The sequence below is a fragment of the Choristoneura fumiferana genome, chromosome 2 (genome assembly GCF_025370935.1).
Source record: "Choristoneura fumiferana chromosome 2, NRCan_CFum_1, whole genome shotgun sequence".
Taxonomy (NCBI): Eukaryota; Metazoa; Arthropoda; class Insecta; order Lepidoptera; family Tortricidae; genus Choristoneura; species Choristoneura fumiferana.
Window position 1 is genome coordinate 3,198,056 of NC_133473.1, and position 25,411 is coordinate 3,223,466.

The 25,411-nt window shown below is 37.5% G+C and overlaps 1 pseudogene; it reads right to left on the reverse strand.

Moving 5' to 3' along the window:
• Positions 1-25,411, reverse strand: part of LOC141445660 (glycine receptor subunit alpha-4-like) — a 41,358-nt pseudogene that overhangs the window by 12,890 nt on the left and 3,057 nt on the right.

Below are 25,411 nucleotides of genomic sequence, written 5' to 3' on the forward strand. Positions count from 1 at the left end.
TGGTAAAAAAAACAAGCAGTTACAGATCCAAAGGCTCAATCATAAGAATTGTTTTCAGAATAACATACCATCTTAAATAAAAGTTAGACCATGAAATTTTACACTCATAATTTTAGTAAAGTTAATACGGGTGCTTTTTTACCATTTGGTGAGTTCAATTCCCGCTTCAGATAGGGATTTTAAAATCTTTGAATGCGTTCCAAATTGTTTCCAAAATGAAGTCTTTTTTCAGAAATATTTTCTATATCAACAATATTTAAAATACATTCCTTCCATATGGCTTAGCAGTGAGAAGCCGTGCTGTACTCGATATCACACAGGTCCAGCTGCTACAAACATCATAAATATATGTAAAACACTGACTTCAGTGTAGGTTCATTGACATGAACGTAACGTCTGAATCAAACAATTACTCAAAATACTTAAACACAATCCTCAATTTCAATTGTCATTATATTGTTACCGGATTTAAAAGCATTATTAACGTCTGACGAGACGTAATTTTGTAGGAAGCGCGGATTTTCACCGCCCGTCTCATTTAATGAAACAGAGATTCTTTTTTTATGGTTTGCAGTAATTGTTAAGTCAAGTAGAAAATCAATTAGCATTAGCTCGAGTTCACTGCCCTTTTTTACCGATTATCTAACTAGGACCAAATTAAGATTATTATTTTTGGTTAAAATAGATAGATGAGGAGTTTACGTTGGTGTAGAAAAAAATAAGGATTATGAGAAGCCTTGCAAGTCAACGTAGCTCTGCAGTACCGGACCCAGAAAACAACTTGGTATGTGTTGCATCTGCGTGTATGCTTGGTATGCGTCCATCGCAGGTAATTTTCAGTACGAGTACTAGGTAGTATATGCTACGTTGCGATGGTGCGATGCAGACGCGACATCTTGTGCCACATGTGTTTAAAAGATGTCCGCTAGGAATAATCAGAAGGTGTTTCAGGTGAATTGGCACCAATACACGTTTGTAGCGTTTCCGCAGCTGCTATGAAGACGGTGAGTGCTGCCTTCTGGCTGAAACCGTGTTTGGTTTTGGGACATTATGCCATGCCGCTAACGGAAGCAACGTCAGAGATGGTGATGCAAATGAGGACACCATTTCACTTCTATTCAATCTCAATCCCCGAGTTGATCAGTTTGATTTTGATCATTGATTGATTATTGTATTCATTTTGGATTTATCTAGATGCACCTAAATGAAACTAGAAGCTGAAGGGATAAATAAACAATTAATTATTAATTATGGGCACTTTTGAACCGGATACGATGTGGAATGGTGGTTTTAGCTTGTAGTTTTGGTCTTAGTTTGTACTTTGTGTTATAGGTTCAAGTAGTTTTATTTATTTTGACGCGTATTTAATTTATTTTATTTGACATTAATTATTATTTATTATTATAAAGGTACATAAATATAAGGATTTAAGGAAAAATAACCATATGAAACTTAGCTATAAACCTACAACCTAACTTAAAAACTTAATACCTACTAAATAAAATCTAAAAAAGAGTGGCTCTCCCAAGAGGCTGGCAGCATTCCCTCGTTGAATGGCGATGGCGATTCGTTGAGAGAGATAGCTGCCAGCCCTTTGGTCACCAGTAGCGTCGACCAGGCGCTTTTGCACTTCTTTAATTAAATTTTGTGCGCCGGGACAAATATAAATATAAATATCTTTCTTTACCTGGAGTATGCTCTGCCGCCGCTCGACGCCGATAAGATGCGGGGGTGCGCCCGGCGCCGGGTGTACGGCGGGCGTCGCGGCTGGCGGGGACGTCGGCGACGTCAGGTCCACCTTGCGACATCGGACGCCGCTGCCTTCCCACGCGGCCACTGTGCCGCAGGAGCCTTTGTCGCCATTCAAACGCTGTAGGAAGAGCATGCGGATTTGAAAAGACTATGCAGTAGGTACAACCAAATGAGGGATGACGAGGAGTTTCCGTCTGGACCCCGCAACAAAAAAGGCCCAGGAGAACACCCAGAAAGCGGTGAAAGGACTGTGTAGAGGGAAATCTCAAGCGTATAGGCAAGAGAACATCATGGAGAAAGGAAACCAGGGATAGAGCAAAATGAAGAAATATAATTAACGAGGCCAACGCCCATAAATTATTATTGGGTGTCTGTCGTTCTAGAACCTATTACGGCAGTGACGTCAGGTCAATCTTGCGACATTGGACGCCGCTGCCTTCACACGCAGCGATTGTGCCGCAGGAGCCTTTGTTGCCATTCAGGCGCTGGAGGAAGAGCATATGCGGACCGTACAATACAACCAAATTAATGATAAGTTATGACGAGGAATTTCCGCCAGGACCCCGCAACAAAAAAGGCCCGGAGGAAGACCTAGGAAGCGGTGCAAGGACTGTGTAGAGGAAAATCTCAAGCGTATAGGCAAGAGAATATCGTGGAGAAAGAAGGCCAGGTAGGATTGAACAAAATGGAGAAATATATCACTAAAGAGGCCAAGACCCACAAAGGGTTAAAGCGCCACAGGAGAGAGAGAGAGAGAGAGAGAGAGAGAGATAGAGAGTACCTACTGGACTGTGTAGATAAAAATCTCAAGCGTATAAGCAAGAGAACATCATGGAGAAAGGAAACCAGGGATAGAGCAAAATGGAGAAATATAATTAACGACATTGTACGTAGGTAGTAGGTACGGAACCCTTCATGTACGAGTCCGATTCTCACTTGACCATTTTTAGGGTTCCGGAGCCAAAATGGCAAAAACGGAACCCTTATAGTTCGTTGTCTGTCTGTCTGTCTGTCTGTCTGTCTGTCTGTCCGTCCGCGGCTTTGCTCAGGGACTATCAATGCTCGAAAGCTGTAATTTTGTAAGTATATATATATATGTAAACTATGCCGACAAAATAGTACAATTAAAAATTCAAAAAAAATTTTTTAGGGTATCTCCCATAGAGGTAAAGTGGAGGTGATTTTTTTTTCCCATCCAACCCGATAGTGTGGGGTATCGTTGGATAGGTATTTTAAAACCATTAGGGGTTTGCTAACTGTACCAGCTAACTGTTACCAGTTTGTCGCCAAACTTGTTTTTGTGTCTGTTGTTTGTTTGTTGAGTAGTACTGAGGTTAAGTTTCTTACCACAGGTATTATCCTAGGCATGGACTCCTGCGCCTTATTTTTATTCATTGGTACTGTTTGTCCAGCACCTTTACCACCACGAACTCCCCGAGTGCTGCGAATACAAACATCATACAGCCTGCCATCCAGAGGTCCAGTGCCTGCAAATGCAATTAAACATACCTTAGAATTTACTATTACAGCATATACAATCCAATTTGCTGTAAGAAAGCCTATTCTTGCAATGGTACTCATGAATCGAGAGCTAATTTTGAAAATGAAATCATCATCGTCAATATCATGCCGTACGACGTCCACTGTTGGGTATAAGCCTCCCCCATAGACCTTCAGCTGCTTCAGTTGGAATCCACGGTTAGAGCGGTTGGTTAGGTTAGCCTAAGATGGGATACCTCAAGTGCCAGTAATGTCACCGGCTGTCTTACTCTCCACGTCGAAACACAACAGTGCAAGCACTGTTGCTTCACGGCAGGATTAGCAAGCAAGATGGTGGTAGCAATCCGGGCGGACCTTGCACAGGGTCCTACCACCTGCATAATACCTAACCTTTATTGTATTCTGCAATTGCGTGAATAATTAAGATAGTGGCCAGACAGGAAGGTTCACTAAGATTAATAATTTAATATTGGTAAATTAACCCTTAATTTGGCACCGAGAAGAATACTGGACATTCTAAAAAAATAAATCTACACGTAATATTAAAACATGGAGTTTTTTTTTAAGTAGCATAAATTAATTAAATGCTAATATTATTTCACCAAAAAATGTATCAAGCCGGTGGGAACGCCAAGTGTTCGTCTGTGGCCGCCAAGATGCAGAGGAGGAAGGTCGCGTCTAGCGGGCTCCCGACAAATGGTTTTTTTTTCTTGGTTTTGTATGAAATTGTTATGAGTTATTGCCATTGTGATATTAAGTAATAATTAAAAAACATATTTCACTATAGTTGACATTAAGAACACGTTCTGTTTGTGTGTTTAACGTTTGCAAAGTATAACGTCCATTATACTTCCCGTTGCCAACTACGCAACGTTTTAACTTGCTTTTGCTACGTCCAGCATTCTTCCCGTTGCCAACTGCACAACGTTTTAACTTGCTTTTGCTATGTCCAGCATACTTCCCAATGCCAATGATGTAGTTTTTTTATAAACTTCTGTCATGTCCAGTATAATACACTTTGCCAAATATGAGTAAAGTGAAATAAAAACTACTTTTATAAGTTTAACCGGTATATGTGTGTATGTGTGTGTCTGTGTGTAGGTCTTGTCTGTCTGTCTATGGCAACGTAGCTCTTAAACGAGTGAACCGATGTGTACTGATTGAATGTGTTTTTTTTTTAATTTGAAAACAAGTTTTCTAGCGGTCATTCTTAGCAAGATTTCAAAATCGGTTGCCATTTTTGAAATTTTTGGCTTTGAAATGACCGAAAAAGCTACCTGTAAGTTTTGTGGTTATAGAAATGGGTAATTAATTATTAAATCGTAGAAATAACACAGTTGAGAAGAAATAGCACTTCTCCAGACGCTTCTACTATTAATTACTCATTGGAACGACTCAATTTACTTGGAGAAGATTCTGACAAAGATATAGATACAAACCAAAGTAATAACTGTGAAGTAAATCTTCTATCACCTATAATACGAGAGGTTATACCACTTAATGGGGAAATAAATTACGAGAATATACCCAGTCTGTCGTCTATTCCATTATTGGCATCTCCTGCTAAACCTTCCGCATCACATGTGTTAATAAAAAAAAATACCTCGTTGAATTTCTTGCCGGATTCTTCTCAATAGAGGTTTTTCCGAACCGGTGGTAGGTTTTTTTTTGACATTCATAAGTGCTTGTTCTAGCCTAAATTGAATAAAGATATTTTGACATTGACTTTGACTTTGAACACCTGCCATTCGAGAACCTTTTGACCCCATCGGCCATCAGTCCTGCGAGCAATGTGCCCCGCCCATTGCCACTTCAGTTTCGTAATTCTTCGGGCTATGTCGGTAACCTTAGTTCTACTGCGGATATCATCATTTCTGATTCTATCCCGCAGAGAAACCCCGAGCATAGCCCTCTCCATAGCCCTTTGAGTGAATTTGAGCTTCCTCATGAGGCCCATCGTTAGCGCCCACGTCTCAGATCCGTATGTCATCACTGGCAACACACACTGGTCAAAGACTTTTGACTTCAAACACTGCGGTAATTTGGATGAAAAGACACTGCGAAGCCTCCCGAACGCTGCTTAGCCGAGTCGGATTCGACGAGTGATCTCTTTCTCGAAGTTGGACCTACCTAACTGGACCGTTTGTCCTAGGTATACATACTCGTCAACAATTTCGAGCGCAGAGCCTCCGACTATTACGGGAGTTGGCACAACATGGACATTAGACATGACTTTTGTCTTGCCCATGTTCATTCTCAGGCCAACTCGGTCGGAAACTTTGCTGAGGTCAGCGAGCATAGCACTGAGGTCCTCCATGGTCTACATGACTAGCCATGGTCTAGCCATGACTACAATATCGTCGGCGAATCGCAGGTGAGTGAAGTACTTGCCATTAATGTTGATGCCTCGTTCTTTCCAGTCCAAAACCTTAAAAGCATCCTCCAATGCAGCGGTGAACAGTTTCGGAGAGATCACATCTCCTTGTCTGACTCCCCGCTGCAGAGGAATAGGCTTCGTGCTCTGGTCCTGTAGTCGGACGGACATAGTGGCGTTTTCGTACAGACACTTCAACACTTCGATATACCGGTAGTCAACTTGGCACGGCAAGTCTCGATCGAATCGAAGGCTTTCTCGTAGTCCACAAATGCAAGGCAAAGGGGGAGGTTATACTCTTCGGTCTTCTGTATAACCTACCGCAACGCATGTATGTGGTCTACGGTACTATAGCCTTTTCGGAAGCCGGTTTGTTCTTGAAAGTAATGTAGTCTTTGTTATTAATTACAAGAGCGGTATGATAAGTTACTTAGACTTTTTTTTGGCAATGAAGGCGTCTTTTTTTTCAATTATTTCCATTGAGAGTACCTATGATTATTTTCAAAGTAGAAGTATACTAAATTTATTATCATTCCGCTATTGTAAATAAAAGATTTGTCCATTGTGCTCATTTTAAAAGACTGACTTTTGACTTGGTTCAAAAAGTATAGAAGAAGATTTATAGGTTTAGTATAAAAATGATCTCATGTTAGTGATACTTGTTTATCAGTCTTGATTGTCAGAAAATTGTTAATATTTTAAATTTTTTGTATTTTTTTCTCGACAGAAAATTTTAAAATAAGCTGAATGTAACAATTGTAAGTCTGTAGATTGTTTAAAGTGATTTTCTAATAAATATTTTTACATTTTGTATACTTTTGTTTGATTAAAAACAAATAATCGGGAAACTACATATCTTTGGCAATGGCCAGTATACTAGACATTGAAACAATTGTCCTGTCCTCTGCCCAGTTGGCAACGTCCAGCATACTTGACATACGTTTTTCTGAAAACTATTGACATTTGATTTTTTTTACTATTTTTACCGTGTATATGACAACATAATTACCCAAAAAACTATAATTCTAACCTTATTTCGATATTTTTATTCCTTGCCAAATTAAGGGTTAAATTAAACTTAAAAATACATTAACGTTTCTAAGTTTTAATTAACGTAGAGTTTTGTTCAGAAAACTCATTTAGTTGGCAAAATTATAATGAATTTCAAATAAAGCTCAAAAAAAAACATAATCTTAGTTAAAAAATCAAATTCGAAACACGTCCTTTCGCAAACGCGTGTTCCGTTTTTCTCCCCGTCCTTCATTCACCCTAACTCGCTCATTCATCGCGTCATTCGATCAATCATTTAGCATATCACTCATTCCTACATTAATATTTTGCATGGCTCTAGACAATTTATTGTAAAACACTTATCAACTTCTTCCATGTATCAGCAAATAAATGCCCGATTACGGATGCCAATTTTTTACTAAAATTCAATGTTTTCGTCTTAGGAGAAACTTGTGTGCTACAATATCAAAACCTATTATGTTCTAGAGGAATGTGTCCTGATCCGCACTGAGCCCGCGTGGGAACTACTGCCCAAGCCCTCTCATTCTGAGAGGAGGCCTGTGCCCAGCAGTGGGACGTATATAGGCTGGGATGATGATGATGATGATTCTCAGTCTAATGTAGCAAAAGCACTATATAAATTAGTTAGGTTAGGACTTAAAAGAAGAAGTGAATAAGTTGTAAATAGCATAAGTAAGCCCCAATAAGGGTGGCATGATCATTGTTGATCAAACCCTTACCTTGACATAAGCAACTGGTGGTATATCAGCCCGTAAGCCAGTAAACATGGTGACCAGAGTCAACATGCAGGTAACCAGGAGGGTCACTCGGCCAGGGATGGCGTCCAGGTCCAGCCAGAAACTGAACCAGGACAGCATGACGACGAGGGAAGAAGGGGCGAAGGTTTGGATGAGATGGTGACCGATCTGACGCTCGAACCTGAAGTAGACTACTAGCCTAGAGTAGTTACCTGCAAAGATAGAGAAGAGACGCAAGGTTAGAAAAACGGGTTCCAACAACGTTGTAGATCTTAGAAAGTACACTCGAACCAACTGAATCGTGACCCACTGTGGAACCTTTTCGTAGAAAAAGTCATAGTGACGTCGCATTACTCGAAAATGGAATTTATTATGACACTTACTGCAAGAACGTTCTATGGAAGGTCAGGAATCAAATGTTTCAACTGTACGTTCTAACGGTAACGTGGCGCTGCCAAGAGCGCAGTCAGCGGTATCGGCAATTTTTGTAAAAAATATTAGTTTTTCTTTTACAAATATACAATTTTACTCGCAAATAGGATGGAAGACATTGTATGTCGCACGGGTGGTACTAGAATTACCAACATCGACTCATTAAAGCTTTAATAATAATTCTAATTATAAATAATTCTAATAGACTCTCGTTCGTAATTTCTTCTTTACGGCCCTTAAGACACAATGTACTATTTTTTATTTAAATGGGAAATATGGCAGCATAATATCGAATACCGAAGATGATTAGGTGCTCAAAAATATGCACACTCACGCGATGGGCAATACGGCCATGTTCGCGATAATCTATAATATGAACACCTAGAGAGCTTCGACATTTTGATGGCCCCTGGTTTAAAGTAAACGCAATTTCCACCTTATAATTTCGTGTCTAAACATATTTACTAAATGTTAAAACAGCATACTACAAGTCAGTTCAATGTACCTAAAAGTTAAAATAAATAATATACGAGGTAAGTAACTCATATTTTATTAAAACTTTTGGGGCTGAATTCCAGGTTACAAGCAATTAGTATTATACGATAAAATAATCTATTGAACTTTACACTAACCTTTTTGCAAGCTGCGATCGCGTTTCTAAAGAAGGAGGTGAATGCTCCCTTACAGAAAGTTTTGTACTTAAATTTCCATGAATAAAAGTGATGTATTAAGTAGATATTTATGTAAGCAAACGCTACTCAATTTATTTCGTGGGTATAAATAAAGATTTGTTTATTTTATAGTTTACAGTGCAGTTCTCCCGAGACCGTAGAAAGGGTGACGACTTTCTAAAGTTGGTCGATAAGTTTAGGGGAAGTTGAGTGGTGGAGTAAAAGAACCTTTGTCGGGTTGTGTTTAACTTGAACTCACTCGAACTGATTTTAATTACATGAAGGGTGAAGCCAAACGTGCGTAATTTTTCGAGTCGTGAGCCGCGTATTTTCGGTCGCGTAATTTCTGCTGTATTCGGTTTTATACTAAAGTTCAGTTTGTGCCACACGGCGACTCAAAATGAGTGAAAAACAAAAAGTTGGAAAACCCCGACTTTGTCACTTCAAAGTTCAATATCTCGAAAACGGCTGAACTGATTTTGATCAAACATGCCTAAGAACTATTGCTAAAAACCCTGCTTCCAAATAAAAGAAACCGCATTCAAATCGGTCCACCCGTTTAAGAGCTACGATGCCACAGACAGACACACGTAATGGTCAAACTAATAACACCCCTCTTTTTGCGTCGTGGGTTAAAAATTACGGTCGTCTGTCGCTTCACCCAAAATGCTAGCTTAATATCAACGAAGATATGGTGGGGTTTATCTGACTCGATCGCGCGTGGGTTGATACCGCAGCACTCCAAATCTATCAACATGATCCAGATAAACCATGTGCTACATTTTGAACATGAAACTACCGTGAGACTCACTCATATTAAACTCTCTCTCTGTGCGCGTGTTGCAGCAGCCGCTGAGTCGCGTTGCTCCGAAGACGAAGGGCTACGGATTAGCCCGAAACATGTCGAGCTAAACTCGATTTAAGACGTGAGTTATCCGGGTCATTATATTTAACATGTGCTACATACATACCGGCACAATAAATATTATGATAACGTCTTGGAATAGCGACTGTCGCTTAAAGTATCTCGGTCATACCTTTTTATTATAACGTTATAAACTTTCGTGATTTTCACTCATAGTCAAAATACCACTAGCGGGATTTATCACGCTATTATTGCACAAGTAATATTTAACTCGACAATTTGTGCAATAGTAACGTGATAAGTCCCGTTTGTGGTATACCTTTTTATTGCTTTTATTTTACTTCTTTATCACTGAATTAGGTATATGATACACAGCGGTAGAGCCTTGAAATCTCCTGGTATGGAGCGTTTAACATCCGTAGCAGAAGAGTTTCATGCTTAGGGCCTACGCTGACGCGGTTTACTCGGGGCGGGTGGGCGCCTATTGAGAAATAGTATGAGCAGCACTAAAGGTGAGTTTCCACCGGCGAGACGAGACAAGGTGGGGCGAGACGAGAATTGAAATTTGTATGTGGCGCCCGTGGCAGCCCGCGGCGAACGCACGAGAATGCATACATATTACACTCATGTAATCGCCTCGCCGGTAGAAAATCACCTTAACTGCACGCACCCTGGCTGCACTCGCGCCCACGGCGTGCACCCGCTCCGTGGATCTGCACCAGCGCCCTTAGGCCCTTAGTCTATCGAGGGCTTTACACACGTGATACCTTTATTCCATTATCCGGACTGTCTGCACACTTAATTGACGAGCAAGTGCAAAGCGCGCAAGCAAAGCGTCTGTCCTCTACGTGTTGATTTTTTAACGGATTCTCGTGAAACTTCGTGAGCAGGTTCAATAGGGTGTCTAATTCGGTATTTATTAGATTATTTTTCTTTTGTTTTTGAAATTAAAGAGCTACCTTTGCGTATCAGAGTTATAAAGGTTTGATTCAAGATTAGACAAAGAAAGGCATACTAGCATCTGCTGCACACGCAAGTAGCACCATACCTACTGCATAGAGAAAAACGTTTCAGATAGAGACGAATGCATATTTAAAAAAAAACACTTTAAATTAAATTTTTAGTGAAAAGTAACGTATAAACTAAAATTCATACATTTCGGATAACGCAAGTTCTATAGCTAGTTTATGTATGTACTAACGAACCAACTTGTGACCCACTGTGGAACCTTGCCACACTGTGAGAACGTTCTACGGTGGGTCAGGAATCTAATGGTTCGACTGTACTTACCGTCCTTGTCGATCATATAACCGTTTGTTTCTTCGAGCCTCAGCGGTTGTCCGATGTGATACTGCAGCAGTTTTAGCTCCGGATTGATCGTCACTCCAGCTTCGCTCCAGCGAAACCGCACTTTCTGATTACTATACGAGACTGCAAAATAAGTTCGCCTTGTTAACTGAAATATTCCGGGAATTAAAAAAATCGAATAGTTATAGAAGGAATAAATAGAATCCGTGTGGTGTCGGGTTAGAAATACACCTCTGCATTTCTTCCGTGGATGTCATAAGAGGCGACTGAGGATATAGGTTAAGGTATACCGTAGGCGACAGGCTAGCAACGTAGCAACCTGTCACTATTGTACCGTTTTTTGTCCAACTTAAAACCTAAAATTGCTAAAAGTGGCTTCGAAGCGGTATAACGTTTCGTGTGCACTGCCTACCCCATGCATTTGGGAATACAGGCGTGATGTTGGTGTGTGTGTGTGTGTGTGTGCGTGTAAAAATAATTCCTTTTATTCCTTTGTAACTCACAGCTCTCAATGTAGATCGGACAGGACTGTATGTCCATGGGGTAGAGCTGAAATTCCATTTGGCAGGCGATGATAGCATGCATCCTTGCCGCGTAGCGCACAGTCTGATTCCTGTACAATGTGACCGACGAGAATTTGTGTGTGAGTTCTGCTATTTCTGTAAATTCAAAAACATTTCAGGTTTAAAAAATAGGTATTGCATTTCAGCCGTATAAAAGAAAAGAAAAAAAAAACAAAGAAAATCGAGGTGGATCCAGTGTTCCAATTTCATAAAAGGGCCCATCAACTTTTTTACCGACTCTAATTCTGTCCGCGACATTTTTCAAACAATTGCAGATTTTTGTAATTAACCATGTTTTTTCTGTAATTTAATAGATGGTGTACATGAATACATGCCATCCTATGTAAGTTCATCCTATTAAACCGTGAAATATCTTGTTGGAAGTACGATTTTTGGTAACGCCAGAGACAATTTTGGTAACGCAGGAGACGCCCAAAGTGTTGGTGAAATAGTTGATTGACCCAAAAATGCATTATAAGTACGAGGTTGTCATATTGACATTTGAGTTACGTTTGCGATTGGTTCATAACTAAATAAGTCAAGTTTTAGTAAGACTGTCAAATAGACAAACAGACCTTACAAGTCTAATGCCATCTACTTGTGAAAAACACTCATTATGTTTTTCCTTTTTTACTTGAAAACTTAAATGAAAAAAGGTCGTAATTTTATATAAAACACAGGGTTCGAAAATTTTACTTGCATCGAAAAAACACTTAAAAAAAACAAAGGTACAATATTATGATATTATATTCCTGCAGCATAATTCGTCGCAAACTTTTTAAGTCAACAACTTTGAATGCATTACGTTTGTACGATAACTTGCTATCGTAATGTTTTGAAACAACTAAAAAAAGTGCAAACCTTTGAAAAACTTACACTAAGTTATTTAATATTAAAAAAAACACAGTGAAACTAATTATGACTGAGTGCCCACCGAATGCAAACTTAAACTTTACTTTTATATTAAATTTTCACATTGCTTTTCTGTAATGGCAACATTTATAAAAAAAAAAACCAACTTCTTTTTTGGATTATGGCAACCCATGTTCCAGCGCGTGCCATATTGAATTTTTCACTTTTCGTATCGACCCCGTAAAAGGCGGATCTATTTTTTCTAAACTGAGAGTAAAGTCATTCTACAATTTAAACTTATATAAAACAAGTGATAATGCATTATTAGTGTTTTGTGAGAAGGCGTCGGCAGATTAAGTAAGGTTGCGATAGCATAAGTAGCTGATGTGCCGGTTTTGATTGAGGTCTCACAGAGAATTACAGACCCTGAGGAAACTAGGTATGTGTATAAGCACTTTTTGCGCCCTCTTTCTATTTGTATAAATGAATAACTTAATTTTTTTCGAGAAACAAATTAGATTCCCTTTGCTTTCGTTTCCATTAAAATTTTAGCTACAGTCCATTCTACATTATTTATCGCCCCAAAACATTTTATTATTAAAATCTTCGTAATTTTTGTAATTAAACTTCACTTAAATTTAATACTATTAACTTTTAAAGTGCCTACTAATAATTTTTCATTGAAACTGCTCCTTTTATTTTTAATGAAAAACTTTAGTGTACTTTGTAAACATAGGCTTTGTTGGAATAGTGGATTAAGTATTATTAAAATCTGAGGCGTTGTGTGCAAATCGTGACGTAAATAGACACTGCTGCTGTCTACATTAAAATTGAGTAAAATGAATTATTTAATCGGTATGAATAGTCTTAATTAGTTTCTTTGGTGCTTCACTAAACGAATAACATCGCTGCGTTTGACACACAATAATGTATTTAATTGTTGTAAATATAATTTGCGTATTTATATAAAATGTTATATATTCCTATCTTCTTACTGTACATAAATAACCGTTCGCCTATCTTTATCCTTTTCAAACCAGGTTAGCTTGAAATTATCCCTTTTGGGAATAAGTTTACCATTGTACTTTTTTTGTTATTTTTTCGTGTATAAAATATTTGCATACATACAAACATACAATTAATAATAATTAGGCCAGTTTTCTCGCAGGCATTCCGCAGTCAAATGAAAGCGTCACCTGAGGCGTAATCGCAATGATTGTGGGACTGTTCCTACAACGTTGTCCTGTATCTTAGCTGCGGCACTGTTGGTGAGTTGATGTTTGTATAACCGAGACAGATAGATCCGTCCGTAGACGACTAGAAGGTCTTCAAGAACATCCACGAGGCAGCTCGGGGTCGTATGCAGGGATCCGAGTTTTTTATCTACTTTAGAATTCAAGTGCCAGCAATTCGTCACTTTAGAACGTAAATAGAAAAGCCTAAATTGTTTGCATTTTTGCATACTTTTTTAAATTTACAGTACGTTTTTTTGTAAGGTTACAGCAGTAATTTTTTATTGATAAATGTTAATTGTCTTGACGTCTTGTAATCTTGACCTAGGTTTTGACTAATACCTACACATGACTCCGTATAAAGCTTACGAAGAAAAGGGTAAAATTTTACTTGTTTACCTAGTTCAACGATGAATCTGCGTAGGTGGTTAGTTCAGAGAATCAAACCCCTGCACATACGGTGGACATTCAGTCAATCGATGATGGTGGAAGCGTAATGATCATTACAGGTGGAAAATCGTGTTACTCCATACAGACTGCCTGGTCTAATTACTAACAAAGGGAACGTAGTTAAGTCAAAATACCTTAAAAATGGACTTTGTGTTTAATTTTTTTTTTGCGATTTTTACTTATATTAGGTAACCTATCTGGGAGTTAAAATAACCAAGACTATGTTTCGCAATCCATACTAATATTATAAATGCGAAAGTCTGTGTGTTTGTATGTTTGTCCGTCTTTCACGTGGAAACAGAGCGATGGATTGACGTCATTTTTGGCATAGAGATAGTTTATGGACCAGATAGTGACATAGGCTACTTTTTATCCCGGTAAAATGCACAGTTCCCGAGGGAACAGCGCGCGATAGCCTAGTTCCACGAGGGGGAAGCTGCGGGCAAAAGCTAGTTTTTATAATGAGCTGTGGATGAGGGTATCTCTAATAACGCTAGGTGGCGTTATGTTTGGGATTTTTGTGTAACTAAATAAGCCAATCCCAAGCAAGGCTGTTACGTCAAACAATACTATCGACCGCCATAGAAAGCTCTAACTGTAACGTGACCAAAATATAACAAGATTAAAACATTCAATTCTTATGTAAGATACTGTACAGATTTAAAAGGCAGAAAAAAAAGAAGCCAGAAGAAATCATCATTTCAAATGTTCTTTTTTTCGAGCTACGGACCTTAATATAGTTTACCTATTATATTTAGCAGTTCTACATTGCATTTAATTATTGTTTTATTACTAATTTTCTCTTTGTGAAACTCCAGTGCAACTCCACTAAATTAATTAAACCTTATCATTAAAAAAGTCCATCTATTACAATAACATCAACTTAACTACGTCCCCTATAACTATAAAAGTTGGTACGTTTTTGTGTGGAAGTCAGTGTTACGCCATACTGATAAAAAAACATTAATATTGAGAAACAACTTTTCCCATAATATTCAGTAAAATAACAACTTTCAAATTAATTACGTCGATATAATCTAATCTACTTTTTACTTCTCGTAACTAGAAGTATATACGATTAACAAAAATAATCTATAATATCTCTAATTTATGATTGAACTTTATCGAGTCAAAATTGAATCATAAATTAGACATTATTATATATTAACTAGAAATGTTAGTAGATACAGACGGGAGGCTTTCCGAAGTTAAAAATTTTGCCATGCGAAGTTCTACGTTTTTTAAAGAGTTCGTTGCGATAACACAAGCAACTTGCAGTATCAGAAAATCCGATTTGGCAGATGTTGGGCGATCGGACTGGTAATAATAACCCTGTTTCTCAACGCTTACAAGTCTAATAGTATTAGTGTTTTGTCTCGCAACTTGAATGAGAAAATGAAACAAAACACTAATATTATTAGACTAATATGCTTCGAGAAACTGGGCCCAGGCCGACACTCTTTTCGAATTGATCGTGTGAGTTCTTTCAAAGAAACCCGACGTTTGTGCGTTGTTTTCCAATATGGCGTAACGTCAATTTAAAACACGTGCTGAGATCAAGCCGTATGTAAGGGTTCGAGGCAATACAGTGTTTCCAATTACTAAAGGGGCAAAATTGCCTACCAGCCGACTGATGACGGTAGTACAAAGCTCCTCCTAAAATTTCAAAAACCCCATTAATTTTCAATCCAATCCATTTGGATTTCCACCAGTAAGACTAGCGATTATGTTCAACTAAAGTGAACATTAGTTTAGAGCCTCAAAATTGATTGAGTTGATTTATGACACAGAAAACGTTTCAAACGTGGGCGCGTTGGACCATCTCAAATAATATGAGCAAGTTGGCAACGTCTCTTGCGACCCATAAGCAATAAACTGTTCTCAAAAAATTTAGCGTTTCAACGCTAACACGTTTGAGACATTTCTTATGATAGAGAACTAATACAGTCCAGGTAGACTACGGGAGTTTTGTGATTTTGAGAAACAATTTAAAAAAACTTTGTTTGTTAGGTTTGATGTATTAAAAGTATATTAGTTTATTTGGGAGCGTGGACTGTAGATTTTTGTTCTGGTCTTCACAATACAAGTCTGCTTTACACTGAGATGTATTCATTAAGCGAACACCAACACATATTGTACAATGAGAGAGCAAATAATAGGGAACACAAGAATTAATTAGTCTGATTCACAATATTCGAAGATCACCATGGGCAATCGGATCTAGCAGTGAAAAAAGGTCTGCCAACCTAAAGCTACCAACTTTGTGTTGGCAGCAACATTTTTGTATTACTGTAATTATTATTACAGTTCTCAGAACCAACCCGACTAATAAGTACTCACTGTTGCTTACTTATTATATATTAAATCTATATCGTCTGAAACATTTAGAATCTAACACAAAGTAAGAAAGATTCGAACTAAATTTATGAAGGAAACTTAGAAAATACGACGCAAAAGTAAAGTTTGTTATAATGCTGACGATACAATTCCCGAAGTATCACAAACAAATTCTCCAATACAAGAAACTCCAGCAAGACTTCATTATTCTAAGCTAAAAGTTATCTTAAGAAGTAAACGTAAAGTTGATGTTTTGTTCCTCTAATAATTCGTATCATAGCAGTTCATTTAACTTGTTTACTGTTTCTGCAAATTAAATTGTGGCATCATTTAGGTTGTGAATGTGTTGCCATATGGTCGTGCGGTGCGGTGAAATTAAAAAAGTAATTTAAGATACTTTTAAAGTGAATTTACAATTTTGTGTTATGCCTAAATAATACCACTTAATTCAATTTCAAGTATATTTTCTGTTATATTCTGCGGTGGAAGACTTAATCTGCGTTGTTAGAACGATAATTGAAAACAGATTTATTCCATTTTTGCTTAAGTAGAGTTTTAGTTGAAGATTTACGTAGAAGCTCCGATCGGGATCCAAGGAAAGTGAAATCAAGATTCGTTTCGACAATGTATTTATAGATATTACGTGCCTTTGAAACTTAATGGTTCATGAAAGTAGTATGTTTATTGTTGTAGATTGTTTTAAAGAGGTCAATTACATTTCATATGTCATCAATATTTTGTAACAACGCTAATTGGGACCTAAAACTAAATATTTTACTAAAGTAACTGTAGTATTAAAATAAGTCGTAATAAATGCGAGTTTTGAGAAAAACAGTTTAATAAAAAAAACAAATTTTAATACTAGGTACTTACTTTTTCGCTGGCTGTACTTTTTAGTGACTGTACTTTTGTTGTCACCCAACTTACATACGAGTAATGCGAGTAATTCAAGTGAATCCGACCACTGTATATGGGTTAAAATAAACATGCGAGATTTGACCCAAACTTAAATAAAAGTTTATAAAAATTGAAGATTATGTCCACAACGTTTCCTAATTGAAGTTTATAATGCATCATAATCAAATCTTTACATTTCATAAAATTGGTAATACACTTAAGTGAATTGAAGGTTTTTTTCCATAACAACGTAAGTAGTAAAAATAACTATACAGATAGTTCAAAACACAAACTTTAAGAACAGAAACTATTAGCACATTTTTCGGGGTAAGTAATAGAATATACAAAAACAAAACATATAATATTCATTACATATAACTTCACTTTCTATATTTTTTTAAATATAACATACGTTTGCTATAACGCTCATAACGTATAAAGATAAAATATATAATTTCATTAAGTATATATAATGAGCTGTGGACATAAATACATTGAGCATAACGATTATTATATAATATTCGCAACCTCTAACAATCAAAACATATAACATTCATTTAATCTTACAACGGAAAACATAACGCTTAAAAATATAAATCAGAAAAAAATGTTTCACTTCTACGATTTCTTCACTGCTATAACAAAAACCTTAAACAGGCTAACACTTCGTCTTAGCCTGAACCTAAACTATCCAAATCGCTTCTGCTCCGAACCGTCATGCTCGCTCGCTTCGCTCGCTCGCACAAATTTTGTAGTAAAACCTAGAACTAGAATATATGGTCCTTGGTAATACTAAAAAAAATGTGGTTTAAAAATTTATATCACTTGATGTTATATCATATTAATGTTATATAAGAAGTTATTACGTATTATAAGCGGTATAATTTATGTAAGTATGTTATATTTTATGAATTTAGCCCATAAACATGTTATTTCTTATAAAACAACTGTTATACCAATCGAACGTTATACATAATGTAATTATACATAATGAACGTTTAAATATCTAAGGTTTTTATATAACTTGGGACGCACCCCATTTTTCGATTGTTTTAGCGATTTCTTCAACAAATTGAGAAACTGAAAGAAAATATAACGAGTTTGTCCATTTTAGTCCAATAGTGTGTAGCAGTGTAGGTACGTAGCATACATCCTTATAAATCCGGGAGATCCGTAAATCTTAACAAACACTGTTCGGCAAAACTTTCTTTCGTTTAATCAACATTATCAGACCGTTGGAATCAGTTATGAGTTCTTGAACGTTTCAAGTTCCCCCGTTGGGCAATTAGTGATGTTAGTTATCCCCTTAGGAAATGCTTATCTATCATACCTACACTATGTTTAGTTTCATTTAGACGGTGTTAAAAAATTAAATTCTAATTAGAATATACGAACACTATTTAGAATTTCGTACCTCAAAATTAAAAACCGGCCAAGAGCGTGTTGGACACGCTCGAAATAGGGTTCCGTAGCCATTATGAAAAAATTAAATAATATTTTTCAAAGGATTTCGTATTTTGTACGGAATACTCCAAGTTTAGGTATATTTTATACCTTAGGCTGCTATTTACTCTTAAACTACTAATAATTCTAAAGAAAACTTAACCGTTATAGTTTTCCTTGTAAGTTTGATATACTTATACTTTGACAGACAGACAGACATGGCGAAACTATAAGGGTTCCGTTTTTGCCATTTTGGCCGGGAACCCTAAAAAACTAGTTTTTTTATCAAGCACAATATCAAGCAGAGAGCAGAGTAACCCTACTATGAATGAAGATACTTTCCTTGCGGTTACGTAAGTCCTTTAAAAGTTAGTCATGGAAGGATTAACGAATTACCCGAGCATTAACTTCTACCTCTATCAAATAAAAGGCATATGCCAATTTCAATTAGGTCCGTACTTTATGGAGGTTTTGTCAAAAACTCTGGTAGTACGAGTAAACCGTTAATTGCCGCTTTATATATTTTTTTTACTACTAGGAGGGATGATGGAATCTTCACTTTTATAACTTTTTTTTTTCTGGATGTGCCTTTTACTCGTATTGTTGACTTTTCTTGCATTGTCCATCCGTATCTATCTTGTTTCAAGTGTATTCAACAATTCTGCCCGGACTACCAGAATTTTATTACTATAATTATTATATTGTACTGCCGCATAACTGACGTATTTATGTCAAATTTCAGTTATTTTTATTTAAAATACCTAAACCACAACTTACATCCGCTCGTTGCAAGTTAGAAAAAATCTTTCAGAAAGTTAAATAAAATAGTAGTAAAGGCCTCGGAAAAAATGACCTACAAAATACTTATGTCGGTGGCCGATCGTAAAATCCGCCAAATCACGAAATTCCAAGGCATTACGTGAAATGGCGCCATTTCATGAATTGGCTAAGGGACATCCGCCATATCGTTCAAAACTCAACGTTTAATGATTTGCCTAGTCACGTGTAGGCAAATCATGAAATTCATAGGCATATCATGAAACGCCGCAATATTGGTTCTGGCACTTCGCCGGCCGCTGCCGCGGCACGCTCGCTTCGCTTTATGGGCTGGTGCGTTGTGGTCACAATTAATACCTGTTTTCTGTATCGCTTACTTTTTCTGATGTACAATAAAGAGTATTTGTATTGTATTGTATTGTATTGTAATACTAACCACTCCTCGCTTCGCTGGTCGTACCAAAATTTTCATTATTTTCGGCATTTCACGATGTGCTCGGTATAGAGCTAGGAATATCGACGAATGCGTAGCTCTAAGCGATCTGCCGTATTGTTTTCTCAGGCACATCGTGATATGCCTGGCCAACTTTTAGCCATTTCATGATATTATGCCTAGGAATTTCGTGATCTGGCGGATTTTACGATTGGCCGCCGACACTTATACCGTTTCCTTTTGTGAACACTTAACAATTTTAATTGTCCTTAAGTTGTATTTGGTTTAATTTGACTTTGATATTATAGCTGTTCGAAGGAAACTTAAAAGAAACAACGAAACAATAATTCAAACGACCTATTTCTTTTAAATCTCTTTGGAACCTAGCACAAGGCATAACTTATGGGTTCATTTTTGATATAAAAGAAAATAAGATTGAAAAGAATCCTTATAAAATTGTGGTTGGAATGAAAATATGATTTTATTATCCTCTTTTTAATCAAATGCAAAATTACTACCATGACTTGTAACTATGAGAAAAAATACAGAAATATTCATAAACTTTCCGCACAGAACTTTGAGATAAAGTCTGACCGATCGCTACTGAATAAATGTTATTGTGTTCTTTTTTTTTATTCGACTGGATGGCAAACGGGCAAGTGGGTCTCCTGATGGTAAAAGATCACCACCGCCCATAAATATCTGCAACAACAGGGGTATTGCAGATGCGTTGCCAACCTAGAGGACTAATATGAGATACCTCAAGTGCCAGTAATTTCACCGGTTGTCTTACTCTCCACGCCGAAACACAACAGTGCAAGCACTGCTGCTTCACGGCAGGATTAGCGAGCAAGATGGTGGTAGCAATCTGGGCGGACCTTGCACAAGGTTGTACCACCTGTCTTTAATTTTATTTTACACACAAAACGCTGTATAGGTTAAAAATAATCATAAAATAAGTATATCATAATCTTGAAGCTATTTCAGTCATATCGGAAACGACGTCATTTACTTTATAATTTGTTTATCGAATTGCTATCTTGTTTTCAATAACATGAAATTATTGCGTCAAATATACCATTGACGCACTTAAACCCTCGTCAATTTTGATCCGACAATAATATCGTCTACGTATAAACTCAAATTCACCCGATTATCATTGCAAAATAAGAGTAAGTAAATTATTTTACCTGTGACTTTAGAGTTAAGGAAATAAGGGTCAGGATGCCAGAGGTTGTCGAAAAATTCCGGAGGTAGGGTGACGTGGTCGTCGCCTTCCTCGAAGATGTCTTCCGGGAGTTGGAGACGACTCTCACTCCACGTCTGTCTGATGAACATGTCTACTCTGAAAAGGATTGGATAAACTTTATTATAAAGATATTAGTGGTTATTTATAGGAGGACTAAAAACTATGTAATTTAATTTGAAGGGTCCACGGAAAGAACATATCTAGTCACCTAAGCAACTTTTTGAGTTATAGCGGTTTGAAAGTTAGTCATCACGAACAATTACTATGGTTACCATTTCTTTAAAAGTGAAAAATATAAATAAGTATATTGCTTTCAGATATCCTTAATTCAATGGTAAGTCATAGTACTTTGCGACCTCTACATTTTGAGATTAAAATCTTAATTAAAAAAAAGGTGACTGGACATGTTCTTTCCGTGGACTCTTCATTTGATAATTTTATTTCTTTGTTCTTAATTTGTATTTGTATGATCCGAGTCCACCAGGAGTTACCAGGGATCTGTCTGTTAGTCAAAGACGGTTGATGAAGGTAAACACCGACGACGGCAGAATCATTTTATCTAAACCTTAGCTGTCGGGGGAAGTTGACAGGTTTTATGGACAGCTATAAATACACGACAACCCAAACACCCGTCGAAAATGAAGCAAAAGACCCGAGGGCTAGATTAACCCGACACTTCACACGTCAGCCTGTACGAGATGTATGGCCGCCTATTGCTTACCTTAGAAAATCTGTATGTATATACCTGTGTTTTCAGTACTGCTTACTGTGTTGGTGTGCAATAAAGAGTTATTGTATGAGTGTATTGTATTGTTATTGTATTGGCCCTCAAACAGCTGAAGAATGGCAAAACCCCGGGTGACGACAGAATTACAGCCGAACTCCTGAAGGCGGGTGGTAAAGCAGTCCATAAGACGCATACGATGCAATTACTCTTTATTGTACACCAGAAATAGTAAGCGATACAGAAAACAGGTACACAGAGAAAACCTACTCAAATAAATCTAAAACTAAACTGCCCAAATAAAACAAAAATTCTAAGAAATAAAATTAAAATATAAAATGAAAAAAAAATAAGTACAATAAAATAGTAAAAAAAACAACAAACACTAAAACTAAAACCTAAGCTACAAACTAAAAACCACCGTTCCGCGTCGTACCCGGCTCAAAAATGCCCAAATTCAAACTCAACAAACAAACTAACAACATCGAAAATTCAAATTCTCAACTTACGACAGTGAAATAGAGACTCACTACAGACAAAAAAAACGTCTTTTCCTTAAAAGACCTCTTAAGAGAACCCTTGTTCCGTAGCCAAAATGGCAAAAATGGAACCCTTATAGTTTCGCCATGTCTGTCTGTCAGTCCGTCCGCGGCTTTGCTCAGGGATGCACGAATATATGAAAACTATGCCGACAAATTGACAAAAAATTAAAAAAAAATTTTTTACACTACTTCCCATAGACGTAAAAAGTGGGGGTAATTTTTTTTCTTATCCAATCTTGTAGAGTGGAGTATCGTTGGATAGGTCTAGACATATTGTTATAGACAAATAAAATGTATAGAAATATATTGGTACTGTAGGTACGTATTGTGACCTATCCTATTTCGTAAAGGTGGTTGGGCAAATGGGATGTCTATTATTTTTTTAGGGTTCCGTACCTCAAATGGAAAAAACGGAACCCTTATAGGATCACTTTTTGTACGTCTGTCCGTCTGTCTGTCTGTCAAGACCCTTTTTCTCGGGAACGCGTGGAGGTATCAAGCTGAAATTTATATCAAATACTGAGGTCTACTATCCCTTGGAGCTGTTAAAATATCAAACTTCTAACCCAACGCAATCAAAAGATGCAACCGTTTATGCTGCCAATTTCTGCAAATTTTCGAAACTCGCAAGGGAATCAAAACCTACAGAGTACTTCCCGTGAACTCAGAATCTTGAAATATAGTATGAAGGTAGCTATTATAACACAACCAACTAGAAAAGTCTGAAAACTTTGATTTACATGTCTGTCTGTAAAACTCATCGACCAATATAATCTGACCCCACACTGCGTACATTTTGCTTAAGAGTAGGGCTCTGCATACACTGGATGTATTTAATCACTCGGAAAAAGCGAGACTATCTTCAAGACACGATTCCCGTTTACTTACATAATATTTATAAATGTGTACGGAACCCTCGGTGCGTGATTCCGACTCGCACTTGCCCGGTTTTTTAGTATGTTTCGGGCACCAGAATCCACGTTAAGACCTAGATGTGTATAATCCCATTATATGTAGTACAAAGTTTCGTATTATTAATCCGGCACGTTGTTTATAAGTACCTACGAGTACCTACCAATGCAATGAAGTTACTCGCGTCCTGGCAACAATTAAGAAGTTCAACTAGCCATAACCAACTTATTTAACAGAAATAACTGCGGTAAAAAAAAATTGCCTCTTGTTTACTGAAAAACAAAGTAAGTATCAGTGTGGAATTTCTTAACTTGCAAGTTTTTGGTAATACCTACAATCTGAAATACAAGCTTTTTTGCTGACTGTACTTTTTGTCGACTTTACTTGCATTGTCATTTAAACTACATTTGCATACCTACCTTTCAAGTCGATGCTATTAACCGTTGAAGAGTTCCGTCCTGCGGAGACGATCCTGGCCGGACTACCAGGATGTCACTACTAGATTATTGTATTGTCACGCAATTTACACAAGTAGGTATTCTGAATTTCAAGTCAATCTGACTACTAAAAGTTGGTCAAATTTAACTTGCAAGATTTGATTACAGACAGACAGAGAGACAGACAACGGGACAGGGGAAACTGAATAAAAGCTTGTAATAAATAATACGTTTTTTATCACCCTAGCACCCTGAAATTCTTAATAAAAGGTAAAAAAGTTCTAGTCGAAGTATTGGCCATAAAATATTGAGCATTCATTGGTGAATAAAGTTTCATTTATAAATTCCAACCACGTCCCGACAAGAATTTGTCTAATGCATTCTAAGCCCTGAAAAGGTTGAGAAAAAGTAGTCAATATATTATAATAGTAAAATGCAAAGTGCCTCCATTGAATAGTTTGAGCGACAAAAAGATCACTAAAACGTAAGGTCAGAAGAGCCACTTACCATCGTAAGTGAGGCACTTGGAGTGGGTTATAAAATATTGGACCTTTTGCAAGGAAATTTGAAGTAGAAGTACGACTTCTGGACGCTTAAGCACTCAGTTGTTTTGTGCGGAAATCGCAGCGTTAAGGTAAACGTCCACTTGTCGGTATCGTACGCATCGGACGCATCGCACGCAACGGATCGTAGTATTCTTTGTATAGAAACTCATATAAGTGCGTCCACCTGTCCGCATCGTAAGCATCGCACATTTCTGTACAAAGCAACAAATCCGATACGTCCGAAGCGTACGATGCGGATAAGTGGACGCCTACCTTTAGGCGGATGCGATTAACGGAATGCGTTTCCGCGTCCGCGTCTCGAACAACGCGGCATTATTTTTTGCGGCAAGCGCGTACGTTGAACGTTAAACGCATACGTTTAAACTAAACACGGTAACTTTGTTTTATGCATAGATACAACGCTGCGTCTGTAACGCGATTTAAATAATTTGCAATTACCGCAGCGGTAGAAAGTATTTTTGGAATTTAGTGTCTAGTAAAGCAGTAGTAGTGAAGCCGTGGTGGCCGAGTGGTTTGACCTATGGCCTCTCAAGCAGAGGATCGTGGGTTCAAACCCCGGCTCGCACCTCTGAGTTTTTCGAAATTCATGTGCGGAATTACATTTGAAATTTACCACGAGCTTTACGGTGGAGGAAAACATCGTGAGGAAACCTGCACAAACCTGCGAAGCAATTCAATGGTGTGTGTGAAGTTCCCAATCCGCACTGGGCCCGCGTGGGAACTACTGCCCAAGCCCTCTCATTCTGAGGGGAGGCCTGTGCCCTGCAGTGGGACGTATATAGGCTGGGATGATGATGAGTGTCTAGTTGGTGAACGTGTGCGAATAAAAAAAAAACGCAGTTAGGAAGCACTAAGCGCTTGCGTTGAACGGACGTATTTCACGCAATAAACAAGAATACACGTATTATGCCGATAAATTATTTTCTATGTGCGTTTGACGCATCGCCCCACCCCTCGATTACCGCTGCGTTCACCGCGTAAAAAATGTAAGCAATTAGATTATCTGATGTAAAATCATGTGCGTCCAACTCATCGCGTTTGACGGAGCGTTTGTCGTATTATAAACGTCACTTTGATGCTTTTTTTATTTTTATTTTTTTCAGATGGTAAAGAATTTATCTAACTATGTAAATAGGTAATGTAATTGTTTTCAAGCCTTACCGAAAATCCATGTCTTCCACATTAATAGAGTTGACATCCACTACGTATATACTAAACTCCACCATGACAGGATGTCCTTTGCGAGCAGGAGGCCGCATTTCTAAAAAAAAAACTATCGGTTAACATGTGTGAAAAAGCTGTCACATTATTTCGAAGAAAAAGGTG